The 16,197-nt window shown below is 37.3% G+C and overlaps 1 protein-coding gene across 1 annotated transcript in view; it reads right to left on the reverse strand.

Moving 5' to 3' along the window:
* Positions 1-16,197, reverse strand: part of TENM4 (teneurin transmembrane protein 4) — a 2,883,939-nt gene that overhangs the window by 2,597,738 nt on the left and 270,004 nt on the right.

The following is a 16,197-nucleotide window of genomic DNA, read 5'->3' on the forward strand; positions in this document are numbered from 1 at the left end:
AGGTCCTGCTATTCAACTATTTTTGAGATTCCTAAACAATAAAAATCTTCATATCTCAAATGCTCCTTAAACCTTATTAGTTTATGCAATCTGGGTGAGATAAATCTCCTTTTGGTGTAGTCACTCTGTAATATAGTATCCAAACTTGGGTACGTTTGAGAGTTAAAGAGGACTTTTACCAGATGAGATAGCTGGGTCTGTCCAGACCAAACTGGTGCTTGAGGTCATTGTACCTACCTCTAGGGATGCTCTAGAAGCAAATAATGTCACATACTCTCATCTGTCCCCTGGTGGATGGCAGTGTCATATCTACCCCCTAGTCCACATCTACTCTCAACTCACAACAAACCTTCAAGGTCTTTGGTGGTTTTTCCTGAATCTACAGACTTTCATTCCTAGGGCATGCAGTTATTCCTCAATGGATAATGCGGCAGAGGAATGTCCAGATGTAGAAATTTTCCAGTTTCACCTTTTATCTCCAACTTCCATATCCTGGTACATGGGCCACGCAATTCAACATGAACTTCTACCTTTAATAATGTGATCTCCTTCACTGGCCCTGCAGCCATGTGCCTCTCTGATCCCATACGTTCTTTGGCCACTTGGAACCCATTCAAGTGCTTCTAAAAATTTGATGAGTTAACTATCTAGAATATTCTTTGACGTTAGAAGGTTGGTTAGCCAAAGACTAAATCCACATGCCAACTGAAAAAAAAAAAATTACCACCAGCTCAGCCAAGATAGCCTGCTCTATTATTATTACTTACACAATACAATCTAGTTCATATTGATTCCTTCACCAATCCCTGTTGTATTAAAAAAAAAAAAAAAAGATTTGGTATTGGCAGTTTAAAACAGAATTTTTTTAATTTCTATTTTTCCTATTTCCTCGTTGTCCTACCATTTTGGTGGTATTACTGATGCTGTCAATAACAAACAGAGGGTAACTTTAAAACACAATTGTAAAAGTTTACATGCACTGCTTCATTTGAGGTGGACAACTATATGAAATAAAAAAGTATTATTTATCATTCATTTTATTGTTGAGAAAACTGAGGTTCAGAGAAGTTTTAAAATTCTTCCCAGGGTCAGAAAAAATAAATAAATAAAAATTTTCCCAGGGTCTAACAATTAAATAGTGACTTAACCAGAAAACAAAGTCTATATTTTCTGCAGTTACATTTTGTGCCCTACAAACACTGAACATCCTCACTGCAACAACTTTTTTCAATGGCCTTAACCAACACCAATGACAGGAAGTTGAAAGACATGGGTAGAGCACCAAGGTGAACACCAGTCACCATCCAGTGGTCCCTTTTCATTAAATGTCCCTTTATTTTTCTGCTTGAAGGATCTCTGTTTGCAATGGAATCAACTTTCTCTGGCTTGAATAGTTCAGCTTCAACCTTAAGTTTATGTCCCTTTATATTCTCTTAGATAAATGCCATCCCTTGGGACACATAAGGGGTTGTCTGGTACCTTTTTAATCATTTGTATTGCCTTTTTAACATCTTGCATTATCTTGCTGATGCTGGAAACACCAGGGCATCATTTTACACAGATCAGCAACTCTGTGTACAGTAGTTTGTATATTTTGCATTTGTGACAGAATACATTCCACTCATTTGTCTCATAGATGTCAGTTGCATTTAAAACTTATTTTTCAGATCTAAAGACTGCACCTCCAATGCTGCACCAAAAAATGTCAGGCACTATTTTATATGTATCTTCAATATTTATGATCAGTATTAGAATAGTGTGGTGTAGAATAAGGTTTCGGGTTTAGGCTGAAGTTCTTACTCTATCACTAATTCATCTGATGATGGGCAAATTACTAAAATGCTCTGAGACTCATTTTTCTCACCTGTCCAGTGGTTATTATGATTACACCATGTATATTAAAATGCCCAAGACAGCCTAAGTGCTCAATATATGGGAGCTCTCATTAAAATTAACAGTAATGACCTCTACTGAATCAGTAATTAACACGTTTTTGTTTGATTTTGTTTTGTTTAAAGAAGGTAGACAATAATGACTTAAAAGCTGTAATGCATAATAAGGTGAGATGATATCCCAAATACTGACCTCAGACACATGGAATGCTAAAAAGTAAACTAACTCAAAGCCAAGTGGGCTTTGCCTGCAAAGGACCTAAACTGACTAAAACTACTTCACCATAAGACTCAATTCAGAAAAAGATAACTCATTCCCAAAACTTTTATGGTTTCCATTCAAGTTATTAAAAGAATTATTTTCATTAGATAATTTACTCTTCAGATGCTTGCTCATGCCTTCCTTTTTGCTCCAGACATTTTTTTTTTATTTTTAAATCATACCTTCTGAACTGAATCCTCAATGTTACCCTGAAAGCCTCTACTAACTCTGTTACCCATCTCTGGTGGATGGCATTTTATTTAATGAAGTTGAAAATGTAAAATGTGTAAGTTCATTAAGGGCACAATAGGTGGAACCTTCACGGGAAGAGCACAGGAAGACACTTAAGCAGAAAAAGGTCACGCACAGAAAAGAAAACGCAACTGGGAACTGGAAGACCAATCATTACGATGCATGACCTTGACAATGGATTGAATCCCTCTGGGGTTAAATCTTCCCATCTGTTAAGAAGATGGTGTATGTGATGAGCTGTGATGTTCCTTGTTGAGTTCTAATCATTAAATGTTGAGAGAGATTTTCTAGAAATTTTTGGTTTTCTTTTTCTTCATTTGAAACTCAGATCCAGTCAATTGAGTTAGTCATAAAACTCAATTATAGCTTTCTATAATCACTCATTTACAGAAGTTTAATTATTATTTTTATAGTTTTTTGGTTTGTCTCTTCTCCTATCATCACTGAAACTTCCATTCCTATCTTCCCCACGATTGGTCTTGCTCTAAGTTAATATATGTTTTTGGAAGAATTTTTAGATACATTTTTCCATTACATAAAGAATACTTTACTGTACATTCCATTTTTTTTACTTATGTTTGTCCCAACACTGTGTTAAACTCTTTGTATCTCCAGCTCATTGTTTCTCAATGCCACCATAGTATTTTCACAGGAAACTTCCAGACTTACCTATTCTCCCAGGGTAGGACACATAGATGACCACCATCTAAATATTACCCCAAATATTCAGTCTTTACCAGGATAATTCTTAGGTAATTTATAGTTTTGTTGGTATTATGAGCAGTATCCTTCCTCCCACACCCCTCATACTTTTATCAAGCTGTTTATATCTGGTGAGGAAAAAACATATAGATTTGTTAGTATCCTGTATTTGAACATCTTGCTTAATCCTCTTATTAGTATTACTGGTGTACTAGTAGACTCTATTTGATTTTTTAATAGATGACAATATTATCTGCAATAGGGGTTTGGTGTCTTCCTATCCTTATGCTTTTATACCTCTTTCTTTTATTAAAGTGGCAAAAAAAAACCTTCTGTTATTAGTGATAGCAGCCTTCTCTTCTTCATTATCTTAAAGGAAATGAGTCAAAGTTTGTTCACTGAATTTGATATTTACTGTATGTTTTGATATAAAGCTTTTACTGAGTTAAGAAAGCTATTTTCTGTTGTTAGCAATAAAAGCATTTTCTATACACATTTTAACAATATTAACTCTTCCAATCCATAAACCCAGGATACTTCCTGTTTATGATTCTATTTCTGTCTGTCTTCAGTTTCTTTCATCAACGCCTTATAGCTTTCATGTAAACCAACAATCCCACTTTTGCATACATATCCAAAGGGAATTAAATAAGTAGCTCTGAGATAACTTCACTTTCATATTCACTGAAGTACTATTCACAATCACCAAGACATGAAAATAACTTGTGTCTGTCAATGGATGAAGGCATAAAGAAAATGCCTCACTCACACACACACACACACACACCACACAGGAATATTACTTAGCCTTAAAAAAGAAGGAAATCCTACAATTTTCAAAAACATGGATGAACTTAGAGGACATATTCTAAGTGAAATAAGCCAGACACAGAATGACAAATATTGTATGATCTCAATAATATGTAAAATCTAAAAAAGTCAAATTCATAAAAGCAGAGAGTAGGACAATGGCTGCCAGGGACTACGGGGTGGAAAATAATGGGAAGATACTGGTCAAAATATTATAAGACAAATAACTTCAGGGATCTAATACATAGCATGGTGATTATAGTTAATAATAATGTATTGTATATATAAGATTTACTAAGACATTAAATCTCAAGTATTCACACATGCACACGCAAAAGAGGTAACTATGTGAAGTGATGAATGTATTAATTAGCTTAACTGGACAGTCATTGCACAATGTAAACATATATTAAATCATCATGTTTTATCTCCTAAGTACATATAATTTTTATTTGTCGTTTTACGTGAATAAAGCTAGGAGGAAAAAAAGTCTGTTCCTATGGGATTCAAGGAAGATACTATATAACTAAATTGTTATATATGTCCAGTTAGTTAAGTAGTATACATTCTTGCTGAAGATAATTGCTAGACATCCACAATTAGTGCAACACTAGGCAATGCAATGATTACAAACCCTACCACAGAGAAATTAAAAATTCAAGAAGAAAAACCAACTGTGAATACAAATAAGAATAAGAAACAGCAAAGCATGCTAATATTTATAAGCCAACGTCAGGAAAGCCAACATCTCAACTATGGGAGTTGAGAGGAGAACAAATTCCTTCCTAATATAGTGGTGTGGGAAGATGAGGGGGTGTTATATAGAAAGATTTGCTAAAGGAGCATCACTTTAATATGTGCCTGGAAGCGTAGGTAGAGAAGGGCATGTGCAGAAGGAAAAATGGAACACAGTTATAAACCTGAGAGAACTCAGGCTACAGTGAGAAACGACAAGTCCCCTGAAGGGGTTAAATAGGAAATTTCATAGCTGGGGGCTCAGGGATTATGGGGAAGTTTAAATTTATATAAACTGAAGTCTTAAATACCACACTAACGGATGTTGACTGTAACCAGTAGGCAATCTGAAAGAACAGAAGGATTTTAAACAGAAAAGTGATATGATCAGAATCAAACTTCCAAACAAAAATGATTGAGAGTCCCATTAGTAGGTTACTGAAATAATCCAGAGGTGAGTAATTGAGCTATGGATATGAAATACTGGTATGGGGAAGAAAGAAAATAGATATGAAAAATTATTAGCAGGTGAAATTGTGAGAATAGGACATGTGATTCAAAAATTAAAAATCAAAGGGCACTTAGGTGGCTCAGCTGGTTAAGAATCCGACTCTTGATTTTGTCTCAGGTCATGATCTCACAGTTCATGAGAATGAGCCCCACACTGGGGTCTATGCTGACAGTGCGGAGCCTGCTTGGGATTCTCTCACTCCCTCTTGCTCTCAGCCTCTCTCCCCTCTCAAAATAAATAAACAAGCATGTTTAAAATTAAAAAAATAAAAACTAAAAATCAAAATATTAACAAAGTGACACATATATGAATTACAATTATTGATAGAAATGTTGTGTCCATAGGCGAACAGTGAGACTTTTTAAAGCCTATAAAAAAACAACACACACACACACACACACACACACACACACACACACACACACACACAAATAGGCATAAAGAACCATAATTTCACAATATAAATGGATCCATGTTTACAGGACCTAAAACTCAAGCAATTTTAGGGATCTGACCCTCTTTAAGGAACAGAATAAAACTAACAAACAAATATTTTTGGTTTTAATGGAAATAAAAAAATTATAAGAAACTAATTATAAGAAATTTAGTTTTAAGAGAGAGAAAGCAGGGGAGGGGCAGAGAGAGAGAGGGAGACAGAGAATCCAAAGCAGGCTCTGAGCTGTCAGTGCAGAGCCCAAGGCAGGGCTCAAACTCATGAACTGTGACATCATGACCTGAGCCGAAGTTGGACGCTTAACCGACTGAGCCACCCAGGCAACCCTCATTCTATTTTTTTTTTTTTGTTACTGTTAGTGTAGTTGAGCTTTTAAAAAAATCATTTTACAAAGTGTTATTTGAATTGCCATGTAAATTTTCAGGATTACTATCAAACTGGGAAAATGTCAATTTCTTTATCACATATGATTTGCAAGATCTGAAAGAATTTTTCATAGCCTAGCTTGTAGGTCTGTAATCCACACTCGTGTCTCCTCCGCTACCCACATATCTCTGCACCTGGGGTGCACAGGGAAATCTGAGCAAATGGCATTGATCTCTTTGCTCTGAGTCAGCCCAGCAGACAGCAGGAATATTCCTGGTAGCTCTTCTGACACTGAGATACATCCAAATAATTTTGCCTCTACATGGGTGTGACTATGAACTACATAAATATATCCCACTATACATAAACTAAATGTATCCCTAACTGTACCTTAGTCATATCCCAAAACTGCACTGGGCAATTCCACCACCATCTGCCAAGAAAGAGTATGACAGAAAGGAATATGACATGAAAAGAGAAGGCTGACCCAACAGATTGTAGTTAAACTATCTTAATTTCGTAAATTTTACTATATATATATATATGGCTACTTGAACACCAAGGCCTTGAAAGGGACCCAGGCAAGTGAGGGGCCTAGAAACATACCATTTCATTAGCATTCTGGTAAAATTGTCTCTAAAAAACAATTAAAATGCATTTGGTGATACTTTTTATAAAATAGGAGTTCTGCTTTAGATTGGTTGAGGATGAGAGGCCAGTAGAACATCCAGGGAGAAATATCCAGCACACAATGATTATAGATTGGCAATGTTAGAGGGGAAGTAGAGAGGAGGGCACTCATCCTTGGAAAGGCAGTCACTGGGGGATACTAAATAATTGACTATTAAGATAACACAGAACACAACCTCTTTAAGAGAGATAGATTTGAAGGAAAGGCACACTAATGAACTGTGTCCAAAAGTTTACAAACAGCAATGGAAATGTGGCATGGGGCTAATTTCGTCTCCACTGTGACCATATGCTTGGTGAAGCCATTAATGGCACTAATTGCTCAGGGGTGGCTCTGTGAAGTACATTTTATCCGCTTTGCTGAGAAATATAACAGAAAACATAAAATCTCAAGATTGCTGTTTGTAGCCCCTTCACAAATAAGCCACAATTTATCTAAGTAGGATTTGGTATTAAGAGAAAAGCCTGATCTTTCTTCTGCATGGACCAAATAAATCTCTGTTCAGCCCAGGAGCAAAGGTTTTCCAAATTAACTCTTCACGGATGGGTTGCTTGTCACCATTTCTGAGTCAACACAGATGGAAACACATGCTGTAGTTCTGTTCCTGAGTATGGTCCTGTAATTACTCTAAAATACCAAACAGTGTATTATAAGTAAGTAAGTAAGATGACAGGCAGAAAATGAAAGACTTCAGATACTTAGGGGATCCCTGAACACAAGTAAATCTGTTATTTCATTTCTAAGTAATTGGCTATTTAGAAAGTTGGGTTTGACACAATTAGATTATCCAACTAAACTAGAAATTGTGTTTACCCACAAAACACATGTAACATCTAAGTAATTAGGCATGGCCTAGAGAGCTGATGGCTAAGCAGAGGACTCAATGTGAGTCAGAAGGAGCATTAGAAAAGAAGGTATACTGATGGATGGATAAGAATGCCCCTCTCCCCAGCCCCAGAAGTCAGAATTAGCTTTCACCAGTGTAAAAAATCTCTAGAGTAAAGCAGAGTCAATGGCATGCCTGCAAAGGAAAATGTGAAAGCAAGAGAAGAACTGAAGTTTTTTTTGGTCACCTTTTTTTAGTGTCAGTGACTCTCCTTGTATTTTGCAGGATTCAGGATAAGGCAAAAGTGGCTGCACTGGAGACTATAGAATTTCCAGCATTTTACTGCATTCTAGTATGGTTGGAATGACAAGTAGGGCATGTTGTAGAGTCTTAATTGAAGGAAAAAAATAAGAAAAAAAAAGCTTCCCCATACCATCAAGCACTGTGATCAAGAGGGAGGATTTTACTGTTACCATCTTCATAGCCAGTTCATGACATAATGATGCAATGAATCAGTATGTAGGGAGAACTACAGAATGTCATCCTTGGTGGAATGAAAGCATCATGTGGTGTATGTAGCATATTAGGCATTTCTATAATATGCTACCCCTAGAGCAAAGTTAGATACTCTTCTATGAGGAGTCATCATCTCAAACTTCCATTACTTTGATAGCCAGACAGGAGTTTACTAATATTTAATGTTCTACCGACAATCAGTGGTAAAATTCAAGTGATCATAAGCAACTGAGGGCAGATGGAGAATTTATGTCTAACAAAGATCCCCCCAAGGGCTGTAGCGCCTGGATGCTCAGACAGCGCCCTACCCAGAGGTGTCCCAGCAGCGGTGGGCAGACGGAGATGGACATCTTGCCAGGCAGATGTTGCCAGTTGGATCTACCTCAAAAGGGCTCTTTTGCAAATTCACTCAAAGACCTGTGCATTGCAGACAGTAATCTCACAAGTCATATGTGAAAAGGTCTTTCATCCCAAATCACCCAGAACAGTGATTCTTCAATGACAAAGCAAACCCAGAAAGATACCATGATACCTGTGAAATGTTCCTCTACAGACAAGTCCTCCTCTTCTTAGTACCTTTGGTCTATAGAACAGTGGGAAAGAGGAACAGGCTTTTCAGTAAGACAAATAGATTTGGTTCAAATCACAACTATTGCTGCCACTCAGGGGATGTTTGAGCTGAGACAAAGCATTTAACCTTCTGAAGCACAAGTTTTTCTGCTTCTTCACTTCAACTTTCATAGCTGGGCTCTTCTGCAATGAAGCAAAACATGGGCACCAGATAACATAGAAGGTCTAGGAATAAATTTAGGAATGCATGAGTTTTACCAAAACTTTTGTGGATAAGTGTGGAGGCCAAGTATAGAATCTCCTTTAAATACTTAGACGATAATTTCATTTGCTCACATTTATACAAAAATTACTGGAAATTATTAAATAGGGTATCTTTCCCAAATGCTATCCTGGAGTAAAAGGCAAACTTCCAAAAGTTTTTTTGTGATTCGGTCAAAATTTTAACCATTATGGGCCTCATTCTACCTCAAAATATTTCTTGGCAATTAGGTATTTATTTCGTACTACATCCAAATGAAGAGATTGGCCTTGTTGAATCATGTATTTTTTGAGATGTTAACAAACTCAGGTAATATATTATTTCAATACTATAATAATATGCTCACCTATTTGGGCCTGTCCATTGCCTGGCATTCAGCAAACTTGGCACATTTTTTGATGCAAGTGCATTTCCTAAGGAATGGCTTTATCGGATACACAAGCCGATGCTCTACAAGTTGCCAGTGTTAAAGGGGATGTCACCTTAACAGCAGGGTGACCAGGGAGGTAATAGCATGATGGAACCCAACATCAAGAGGCCTAGGCAAAATGATCATTTCTAAATTTTCTTCCAGCATTTAAATATGCATTAATGAAATGTGACTTTGCAGAACAAATGCAGCCCATATCAAATGGAAAATTCAGGAAACAGCACCCTGGAGCCGAGGGAAAGCTGGTGGGACAATGATATGGCAGCCTTAGAATAGTCCATAGAAACTCTTTAATACCTGAATTTCTTTTATTATTATTTTTAATATGAAATTTATTGTCAAATTGGTTTCCATACAACACCCAGTGCTCATCCCAACAGGTGCCCTCCTCAATGTCCATCACCCACTTTCCCCTCCCTCCCACCTCCCATCAACCCTCAGTTTATTCTCAGTTTTCAAGAGTCTCTTATGCTTTGGCTCCCTCTCTCTCTAACTTTTTTTTTCCTTCCCCTCCCCCACGATCTTCTGTTAAGTTTCTCAGGATCCACCTAAGAATGAAAACATATGGTATCTGTCTTTCTCTGTATGACTTATTTCACTTAGCATAACACTCTCCAGTTCTATCCACGTTGCTACAAAAGGCCATATTTCATTCTTTCTCATTGCCACGTAGTATTCTATTGTGTATATAAACCACAATTTCTTTATCCATTCATCAGGTGATGGACATTTAGGCTCTTTCCATAATTTGGCTGTTGTTGAAAGTGCTGCTATAAACATTGGGGTACAAGTGCCCCTATGCATCAGCACTCCTGTATCCCTTGGGTAAATTCTTAGCAGTGCTATTGCTGGGTCATAGGGTAGATCTATTTTTTATTTTTTGAGGAACCTCCACACTGTTTTCCAGAGCAGCTGCACCAATTTGCATTCCCAGCAACAGTGCAAGAGGGTTCCCGTTTCTCCACATCCTCGCCAGCATCCTCGCCAAATCTCCTGATTTGTTCATTTTGGCCACTCTGACTGGCGTGAGGTGATATCTGAGTGTGGTTTTGATTTATATTTCCCTGATGAGGAGTGACATTGAGCATCTTTTCATGTGCCTATTGGCCATCTGGATGTCTTCTTTAGAGAAGTGTCTATTACTGTACAAGAAATGCATTTTCTGCACTGATTTTTCCCCAGGATTTCTTATTCCATGTCTGCAGCCTTTGCCATCATAACACCATTCACTCTGCCACATAAACACTCTTACTGCCTACCATCTTCCTTGTGCTTCTGCATTTATCCTTCATGATATAAGCTCAATCACTTTCTGGCTTCCAGACTGAGGGAGGTGGACCTCCCCCATATGCCTCTTTCAGCACACTTAGATCGCATTTTATTTGTTAACTTATAGGTTACCATTTTCCTCATTCAGAATAATGCCTTTGCTTCACTCATCTCTGAATCATCTGAATTAGGGAAATGACTGGCAAATAATAGATGCCTATTAACACCTTACCTAAAAGTCCATGAAGAAAGGAATGAGGTTGTAATTAATAGACTTTGGTGAATTTGTAACTCTGTATTCATGTGCTAGGTAACACCATCACCTGGGTATATGGTTCTTTTCCTTTTACATTTTATAGTCTAGAAGATAACTGGAAATTCTCATCACTGATATATTTTTTTCCAAAGGAGAAAAATAAAGAAAAGAAAGAAGGAGAGATAGCAAGAGAGGGTAAGTAGGAAAGAAAGGAAGGAAGGAAAGAAGGAAGAAAGGATGAACTAATCAACAATCAAAAATGATAAAACACACTTCTGCAAATCTGGAAGAGATTCTGTTTTTGGTTTCTGCTCCCTTGTGTAGTCATACTGAGGCCTTGCTTAAGTGTGTCCATGCAATTGCCCTAATTGGAGTTAACTAAGTATTTTTGCATGTGTGTATTTTCCCCCAGAGCTAATCTGTGCATCTCAGTATATCCAATTCTAAAGGATATATGCATCCCTATGTTTATAGCAAAATAATTTATAGTAACCAAATTTTGGAAGAAGCCCAAATGGCCACTGACTGATGAATGGATAAAGAAGATACAGCACATATATACATAATGAAATATTATTCAGCCATAAAAAAGAATGAAATCTTGCCATTTGCAACAACATGGATGGAACTAGAGAGTATAATGCTACATGAAATAAATCAGTCAGAGAAAGGCAAATACTATATGATTTCACTCATATGTGGAATCTAAGAAACAAACAGAAAACAAGCAAAGGAAAAAAAAAGTGAGAGAGGCAAACCAAAAACAGACTCTTAACTATAGAGAACAAACTGATGGCTACCAGAGGGGAGGCAGGTGGGGGAATAGGTGAAATAGGTGAAATAGATGATGGGGATTAAGGAGGGCACTTGTGATGAGCTGGGATGATGTAAGGAATTGTTGAATCTCTATATTGTACACCAAAAACCAATATAACACTGTATGTTACTTATACTGGAATTTAAAATTAAAATGAAATTTTAAAAAGGTTTAAAAAATATAGCTAATTCAACCCACAAAGCATTTAGTAAGCAAATAATATATTCTAGTCAAGGTAAAATACAAATTTGAGCAAGTCATGGTCTCTGCACTCAAAGGAAAGGAAAAAAATTGAGTGAACAGATTTGGGGCCGCTTATGTGCCATGCAGACTTTGGTCGTGAACATGTATGGGGGAGAAATCTTTTCCCCCAATTTAATTTTCTAGTCTGTGTGCAAGCTTTACATAGCCTGTCATGTAGAACAAAATTTACCAGGAAAGAATTTCCTATAGGTGGGCTGCACTCCCACAATCTACTTTGGACAATTCACAGGTCACCTTGAAGGATGTGTCCTCCCTTCCTCCTGACTTTACAGTGTATTCTGGAGAGTAAGAGAAGTTTGTTTTAAAATACAATGGATGTGTGTTTGTGTGAGATGTTAGATAAAAGTCCTGATGCTCTAAAAAGAGAAAAAACTAACAATGTACTTCTGAGATTAGGTGGGTAATTTAGAACACCAAGTCATTTCACATCCCTGGGGTGGAAAGAGGCACACAGCCTGCTCTTAGAATCGATAATCAAAACAAATCCTACCCCAGCAGGACATATAGTATCTGTCCAGTTAATAAAAGCTTGAGCTCCTATTTTTAGATTTATTCTCACACTAGGGAGACAGCAGTGACATAAAGGAGTTTTGTTCAAAAGCCATCTAGACTTTTTCAGAAGGGAGTTTTCCCTTAGTTTCCCCCCCCCCCCCCCATCTCCTCTTTCCCTTCCTTCCTGTTCTAATTAAAGCAGATTTAAGGGAGGAACTCACATTTTCAAAGCCAAATTTTCTGTTTTGAGGGTTGGCTCTGAGTTTTCTATTTGATGAATAAACCAGGCACTTGGCATGCTTGCTAAACAAAGTATTTTTTTGTTTGTTTGTTCTCCAGAAACCTCAGGGAACATGAGGATTTTAGAATCAACCCCTATGAATTCCTTGCCAAATCCCTGAAAGTCTCACTGTTGTTTTGGGAGGGAAAATATGGTGTCTGTTTGAAAACCAGGTCCAAGGTGGCAGAAGGTTAACAGTCTATATATATGGGCAAGACAATTAACCTTGGCCAAGGGTGAAGCAATACAGAGAAAAGTAGAGAATCAGGAATGAATGCATATCCAATATTGTTCTCTCATCACGCCGGACCTCTCTGCTGGGCTATCTATAGTTTCTAGGTTTTGAAAGAAACCTGGATATTCTCATCTTTAGTTCATGACTAAGATCCCCCTTGAAAGACTTGAAAAATACTAATATATATATAATATATAATAGATATTTATTATATATACTATATATTTATTATGTATAATATATATTACATATATATGTAATTTAGTTGTTCTGGAGAAAAGGCAACATATAAGATTGAATAGACTCTAGTGAGAAAAGCTTCCCAATCTCAGCTAAAACCTCAAAGAGTCAGAGGAGGGAGACCCGTCTTGACACCAGACAAAATGAACTTTAATATTCATCTCTGCTACTTTCTGAGCCATACTGGGGAAATCATTTGATCTCTTTGAAGGTTGGCTGGTTAATTTTTAAAAATAATACATGTTTTATTAATTATACTTTTCATATGCTAGGCCTTTGCTTGACTAATACCACCTCGCTTGATACTCAAAACAACTCTAAGAGGGAGACCATATTATTCTATTTTCGATGAGGTCATGGAAGTTTAGAAAGATCACACAACTAAATGAAAAGGGGAAATAACTTGCAAGGGAGCAGTTAAAATATTAAACGCCAAATACATAGAGCACCTGGCGTGTGGCAGACACAGTAATGCTGGGGATGCTAATAGGGCTGGTGATGGTGGTGGCGGTGGTTCTAGTGACTGGAATCATGAACTGCTGATTAGAGGATGGGCTAAGGAGTGAGGAACAAGGACCGAGGAGGTTCTTGAGCTCCTTCAAACCTAGCTCAGTGCCTTGCAACAAATGCATTGCAACAAACATGCACTGACTGACATTGCCAGGATTATGTGTGGGCCCCTAGGACTTGGAGGACAGATGTAGGCATCTTTGAGGTACACGACTCAAGGCTGGCTTATCTAAACAGTGCACCATCAGAGAAGATGAGCACACGGTTTCAGTAAAGACAATCCTGTGAGTTATGAAACTCCAGGGAGGTTCTGCGTGGGTGGCATACTAACACTTTCTGAAACAGGTTCTACACTTTTCTAAAATTTTGCCTTAAGCAGCTGGACTGTTTCAAACGCAGGTTTCAATAAAACTCAAACCATCTGGACATTTTCGAACTGAGGTTTCAATATTGCTCAGGCTACCTATAAAAATGAAAGTAGAGAGTTAATATTAAGCTTTTACACTTGTGAGTAATAAATAAATTGAATATGAACACTTGGCTAATGCACTGACACTGAATATAAGCTCATTGAACTAAAAAAAAAAAAAAAAAAAAAAAAAAAAAAAAGAGCCTTAAATGGCATTCATTGTAAAAATGAACTTGCATTTGTTTTAAAAATATAAATTTATTGAGGCACCTGGGTGGCTCAGTTTGTTAAGCGTTTGACTCTTGATTTCAACTCAGGTCATGATCTCGCATTTCATGAGATGGAGTCCCTGTGCTGGGCTCTGGGCTAACAACACAGAACCTGTCTGGGATTCTCTCTCTCCCTCTCTCTCTGCCCCTCCCCTGCTCACATGCACGTGTGCTCTCCACCCCCGCCCCCCCACCCTGTCTTTCTTGAAATAAATAAACTATTATAAATATATAAATATAAATAAATATAAATATTTAAAATGTATAAATATATTTATATTTTATATAAATATTATATATATATATATAATTTTTCAAAAAATGAATTTCAGGTGGTGGCTGATATTGTAGCTAGATAGCTGGGGCAAAGGAGGCAGGAATTATCTTCCCAGGACATATTTTCTCTTTTAGTGATCAGCAATGATGATAGTACAATATAAATTATTAAATGCCTGTTACACTCTTTATTATCTCATTTAGTTTAACCTCACAAAAACTCTGTGAAGCAAGTATTCTATCTTCCCTTTCTAGATGCTGAATTTGGGGAACAGGAACATGAAGCCATTGAGAGGTTGTATAGCTTCACTGGAAGGATTATGATTAGATGCAGATTTGACCATAAGACTCATGTTTTCATTTACAGCAAAGAAACCGTGACAATACATCTTGTGGCCCTAGATACTTTGTACAATACATTTGCCTTGCCCTGTCATCCCCCTAGGCTAATTTTAGACAAATGTCTCTCCTAGCCTGGCTGCCTTGGAGAGTGGGGAGTCTTCTCCAGTCATACCTCATACCATGTATCTGGAATGATACATCACCTCCTAAGGCTGTATTGAAAACTGTCATTCCTATATGAGAAATCTCTTTATGTGTAGAAATCTCTATGTGAGAAATCTCTATATGCCAATGAGAGAGAGGCTCACCTATTATAGAACCTGAGGGACTCCCAGAAGGGCCGTCTAACTGGGAGATCCAGATCACCTAACTGGGGAAAACCTGATTCCATCTTTTCAAACATTCATGATCCATTGAGAGAAACAGGCAATAAGTAGGTAATCACTAAACAATGGAAGAAGTGAACATGGAGGCACTATAGGAACAAAGAGAAGGGGCACCAATATAGAGCTAAATGGAGATGATCCATTGTTAAAGAGGTGTCTGAAATTGATATTGAAAGCTCATGTGAGGTGGACAGGAGAAATGACAAGTGGCAGCCTGAAGGGCAGGTGGTAGCAGAAGGTGCAGAATAAATCATCATTGAGGAAGCACACATGAGGAGGACCTCAATTTTTTGTGTTATTGAGACTTAAAGGGTGACGTGAGAGTGACAGGGCATATGCCTGGTCATTGAGGGTCCTGAATGTCATGTTAAGGAGCCTGGATTTCTATCTCACTGAGAGGTCCAGCAGAAAAGATGCTTCTCAGATCTATATTTTAAATTAAAATACTAATTAAACATTAATACTAATACTACTAATAATAATTCTAACGTTTCTAGAGCTGACCTCTTCCTTTTTTTAAAATTTATTTTAATTAATTAATTAATTAATTAATTAACTTATGTTTGTTTTTTTTTTTATCCCTAGCTAGATGTCTTGTTCATGTGGCTGGCTCACCACTATGAACACAGTCCCTTGACATTCCAGATGTGTCTCTGGAGCTAGGATACTTCCTTTACCATTTTCTTACTTAGCTAGGACCTTATTGCATTTATCCAGCCTTTCCCAGGCTATCCCAAACCCCAATGTGCCTTGCTTCCATAGAACCTTCTTTGAGGGTACACCATTGCCATCTCTAGAAGTTCTGTTCCCATGTAAATGTGAGTGGTATGGGGGAGAAAGCACAGTCATCCAAGTCATTTCCATGGTTCATCT

Source organism: Panthera pardus, unplaced genomic scaffold (genome assembly GCF_024362965.1).
Source record: "Panthera pardus isolate Hobbes unplaced genomic scaffold, ASM2436296v1 HiC_scaffold_12, whole genome shotgun sequence".
NCBI lineage: Eukaryota > Metazoa > Chordata > Mammalia > Carnivora > Felidae > Panthera > Panthera pardus.